We start from the raw sequence: 5,492 nt of genomic DNA on the forward strand, positions 1-5,492 counted from the left end.
ATTCCGGAAAACCATGATCCTAATTGCCCCAGATTGGGCCAGGAGAACGTGGTACCCGGACCTTCTAGACTTGTCCATCTGCCCTCCAATTCGACTTCCACTCAGAGAGAATCTGCTCTCACAGAAGGGAGGTCAGGTTCTCCATCCAGACATCAAAACCCTCAACCTTCACAATTGGCTTCTGAAAGGCTGAGGTACAAGGATTGGGACCTCCCTGATGACGTTATGGAGGTGTTGCTTTCGGCAAGAAGGCCAGCAACAAAATCTTTATACCGCTGCCGTTGGAACAGATTTTGCAGCTGGTGTAGAGAAGAGAATATCGACCCCTTTTCATGTGGTACACCAACGGTGTTATCCTTTCTACTCTACTTGGCAAATTCAGGCCTTCAAGTTGGCACTATCAAGGGCTATATCGCAGCGCTGTCCATCTTTAAGCGCACTGCGGAAGAACCATCCTATTTCAAGTTACCCTTGGTAATACAGTTTCTAAAGGGGTTAACTAACGTTTATCCCCCAAGACCATTCCAGGTTCCCCTATGGGATTTAAATTTAGTCCTAACTTTCCTGATGGGCAGACCTTTCGAACCACTCCACTCTTGTTCGTTAAGGTTTCTTACCCTTAAGCCTGTTTTATTAGTAGCACTTACATCTGCTAGAAGGGTGAGCGAGTTACAAACTCTTTCTTGTAAACCCCCTCATACAATCTTTTACAAAGACAAAGTTGTTCTGCAAGTGAAGCCTAATTTCCTCCCAAAGGTGGTTTCTGAATTTCATATCACACAGAAGATTACCCTTCCATCTTTCTATCCTCCTCCCCATCCGGGGAAAGAGGAAGAGAGGTACACAGGCTGGACCCAAGAAGGGCTTTAAGTTTTTACATTAGTAGACTGGCTAGGATAAGACAATCAGACCAGCTGTTTGTAGGCTACGCAGGTCACAAGCTGGGGCTACCGATAACTAAGCAGACCATTTCCAGATGGATTATTTTAGCCACTTTGGAATGTTATAAACTGGCAGGAAAAGAGCCCCCTCAAAATCTTAGGGCTCATTCGACCAGAGGTATCGCAGCTTCATCGGCCCTCAAAAGAGGAGTGCCGGTTCGAGACATATGTGCGGCTGCCACATGGTCGTCCGTCCATACCTTTACACGGTTTTACAACTTGGATTCCTCCTCCAGTCAGGAAACTAGGTTTGGAAGGGCAGTATTGCACTCTATTCATCAATAAGAGGAAGCATGAAGTCAGTACTCCCACCTCCAATAACAGAATACTGCTATGGGAGCCTATCTAAGATAAGGAATACGTCGGAGGACACAATCCCTTCGAAGAACAAGTTACTTCTTACCTTGTAACGTTCTTTCGATGGGATGTTCCTCCGACGTATTCCTTATCGACCCTCCCATCAATCCCCGCAGTACTACTTCCCTTGTTGTTGCAGTTTACGCTCCTTCAGGGTGATTAGTTTAGTCCAGAAAGAATTATTGTGGGCTACAAAACGGAACTGAGCAACGGACGCTGCGCGCGGCCTTTATAGGCAGGATGACGTCGACGTCGATACGGCGGCTATCGAGGGACATCGACCTGGCGGACGTGGACGCGCAGCGCCCTCTAGAGAGAAAAAATTTCCGAGGCCAGCAAATCTGGAAAGAGATATCTAAGATAAGAAATTCGTCGGAGGAACATCCCATCGAAAGAACGTTACAAGGTAAGAAGTAACTTGTTCTTCTGGGGACAATTACTTTGGCAAGAAGGTTGAGAGATATTGGTGCTCTAACATGCAAGCCTCCTTATTTAGTGGTTCAGGTTGAGGCCTTATTCCTCCGATGTGAGTTGGCACTTTTGACCAAAGTACTATACATGTTTCAATTATCACAGGAAATGAGTCTTCCTTCAAGCTTTCCGAATCCTTCCCCACCAAAGGAGGTGGAATGAGTTGGCTGCATGTTAGGAGGGCAGTATTGACTGATGTATTTGCAAAATTCGAGGCCCCTCAGAAAATCAGATTATTAATTACACTTGGGGGTGCAGGGCATAGGAGGAAAGCCATGGTACCTACAATCAGTAGATGGTTAAAAGAAGCAATTTCCATAGCCCATGCAATTGCTGGGTCCTTTCCCCCTATGGGTAAGGGGAGGTTAAATTAAAAACATTTGCAGAGCCGACCAAAACAATGTCATTAAACATTACCCTCTAAATCTGCATGGATGGGATGCAGGTGCCTTTGGGCGGGTCTGTTGAGTCCGTGTTTACACTCACTGTCACAGTTATCAGTGTCGAATGATCAATAAACTGGTGTTGGTTGGTGCAGAGGGCAGCTAATGGTCTGAGTTGGTTATTTGGACCCATCCATCGCTAGAGTTTGTATGCCTCACAAGTGAGCAATGGGACGAGGAAGAGGGATGTGGAGGTAATGATCAGATTACTTAGAGATAAACTTCAATACTACTAGTCCCATTCTTCCTCGTCACATTACTTATATGATCTGGCCTCACCACCCCGAACCCATAGATGCATACATGCCAACCCTCCCGATTTAGGCGGGAGACTCCCGATTTTTCAGTGAAAAATCAGCAGCGGCGCCTGTCTCCCGCCTGAAATAGCTGTAGCCCCAATGCATTCCTATGGGGAATTGTTGATCTCCCGATTTCCCTTTGGAAAGCTCCCTCCCAGCTGTGTCTGAATGTTGGCATGTATGTAGATGAAGTGGGCCAATTGAGTGGTAATTAACTGAAGTATGCTGGGGCACTGTGGTTGTTGTACTCCCAAATGGTAAGGTGCGGGGCATGTAAAACAATTGAAATAAAGTAAGGGTTTCTGGCATTGAGGTAGGTACCTCACAGGTACTGTGACATGGAAGAGTATGACTAGGAGTAATGAAGATTACTGGTAATTAATCCGAAGGTATGAGATATTAAGACAGACCTGGTGTTGTGGCCTTAAAGGACGACAGGATGCTGTAAGGGGTTCCAACTGCCTTTATTGTAAGACAAACGGGTAGACCTTAAACTGCCTTAACTCGGGGCTAACATTTACTCACAGTTCGGTTCAATTCAACTTCATGGCTTCCCAGTTAACTCACTGTGGGAAAGGTGTGCACAATGATGGCACGCTGCAAGCTTCTAGGGCCCCCATGTAGCCTCCTGTGGCTGTGGATTTATGCCCTAGAAGCTGTGACTGGAGGCTGCTCAAAAACTCCTGTTATTGCCTCCTTATCAGGAGCAGCGCTGTGGCATGACCTGCTTGGTCTGCCGCTGCATCAACACTGGCGGGAACGTTTTCCCGCGGAGCGTGGGCTCGCGAGATCCCGTTATGCCGAGATCTCGCAAGAACATGCTCCCGCGATCATGTGATCTCCCCACACCTGGCTTTCAATCTGAAAACAAATTTCATTTTGGTGCTTGTGGCCCAGCATTTGCAATGCAGTTTTACAATTGTTGGCAACTTTCTATGGGCCTCATCAGTGGTTGGGCGGTACGGTAAAAATCCAGCAGTAACACTATTACTGCCGCAATACCACACCGCCCAATCTATAGTTTGGGGGAAAAACACAGTATTCACCTCGAGGTGAATGCGCCGACTTTACGCCCATGTTCGGCACAATTACAACCGCGGTAGTTACACCAAAAAGGTCCCATTGAGTCCTATGGACTTTAAAAAATGTGGACTTAAACCACCACCCCAACTTGGGACCCCGGACGAAGTTACGGTAACGGTAATTGCGTTGGGCGATATCCTGGCGGATTAACTGCCGGGATACCGCCCAATTTGTGATGAGGCCCTTTGTCTTGTCTGAAACCATAGCCTGTGACTTTTCTGTTTGCGATAAAAAAAAATAAAGACCAGACAAATAGAATTTTTCAGTGCAAACGTTTTTATTTACTACAAACATACTAAGGTTTTCTTTTCTCAAGCACATTTTGGAAACCCATACATTTTTTTTTATAAAGTTGGGTTTCATGCAGATTATTAAGAATTAAATAAACATACATTCTTTCGAAACAAATTAAGTTTTCAATGAGTAGTCCGAACGATTTCCATAGGAACATCTGGATGTATCGTTTCATCATATCTAAACTCAAAAACACTTCACAGCAACATGGCCTTAAAATCTCAATTCATTTACAAAATTTAAAAAAATTATTACCGCCCAATTGCCGTGACATTGCCTCACCGCAATGCCGTGACTCGGATTCGAACCGAGGTTGCTGCGGCCACAACGCAGAGTACTAACCACTATACGATCACGGCGAGCTACTTGGGCTCCGTGCTAACTCTTGGAAATAGCTCTGATGACCCTGAAAGAGTCGATGATGCCATGTTAAAGCGTTTATAATTTATGGTTTGAGAATTATAAAACTACATAATGAAACAGACACAACGCTGCAGTTCTTGCATTCATTATAGGGTCACCGTGTCTCTCCTGCACATGCCTGCTTTGACGCTCTCTGCGCTCCGCCCCTTCCCTCAGTAGCCGCGAAGGCGAGAGGAAGCATGTTCGTAAACAAACGGACACCGGATGTGATCACAACTGAGACACAGTACAGAGAAGACTGTCTTTCTCGCATGAGTGGAGACGTCCACGTGTATGTCTACAGTTAGTGACGGTTAAACTGCACACTGGTCGCTACCTCCAGTCCCTCTTGCATATCCCATAATTCCTCAATATATGAGTTGGACCCACCGCTAAGGCGGGCACTACCTGTGAGGCTCTCGGAGTCCGACCCATGTTCGTTTCAGACATCAGTTGCGAAGGCGTTGTTGTCTGCTTTGGTGGAATGGGGACCCTGTAGCAGAAAACTATTTTCAAGGAATTAAAAAAAAAGAAACGGCCGCACTCGCAGCGCAGCGCGAGACGCACCTGTGAGGTCAGATACCTACAAAACCACACACATCTCGTTCCATAATTCCGTAAAATTTCTCGTTCTGACCATCTGTCCCAAGAGACATGTTTTGTTACAGATGCTTAGGTACACCTTTTATACTAGACAACACTCACTTTGGGATATATATTAAATTTCTTTGACTTCACTTCCCATATCCCTCCCCACACACTTTTTAAAGGACATTTTCCATGTCTTGAAGCTTTTCGAACAGATGATAGGTGATCTGGTCAAGCAAGCTCAGAAGGAATTTGGCCTTGCTCCATCATCAACGCCAAGACCTCCACCCCTAGAAGAGGTCTGTACCACTATGAGCTCTGCCGTCCAGCCTTGGTTTTCCAGAATGAGGGTTTCAAAGCTCGTGGTTTTGGCAGAGGGAGTTTCTCTATTCTTAAGCCACAACTTTGCAGCCTCTGCCAACATCCTGGCATGACTATGTGGGGTGTCTTCCTCCGGTGGTCTGAATTCATCTGAATCTCTCGTTAGGAGGAAGACTGCCATATTTTGCCCACATATGTGTTCAAGAGGTTTCAGACATTTGGGCATCCTCTGGTCTGCTATGGACTGCTTCTTGACCTTCACCCTCTCCTCTGGATTCTGGCCTCAACATGGC

The 5,492-nt window shown here is 46.0% G+C and overlaps 1 non-coding gene across 1 annotated transcript; it reads right to left on the reverse strand.

Annotated features, from left to right (window-relative positions):
* Positions 1-4,175: 4,175 nt before the first annotated feature.
* Positions 4,176-4,247, reverse strand: TRNAH-GUG (transfer RNA histidin (anticodon GUG)). The gene has a single exon. It is a non-coding gene; the product is annotated as a tRNA-His (tRNA).
* Between the last annotated feature and the right edge of the window lie 1,245 nt (positions 4,248-5,492).

This window comes from Ambystoma mexicanum, assembly GCF_040938575.1.
Source record: "Ambystoma mexicanum isolate Mex_15411 chromosome 12 unlocalized genomic scaffold, UKY_AmexF1_1 Mex_chr12_unloc.2, whole genome shotgun sequence".
In the NCBI taxonomy this organism is placed as follows: Eukaryota; Metazoa; Chordata; class Amphibia; order Caudata; family Ambystomatidae; genus Ambystoma; species Ambystoma mexicanum.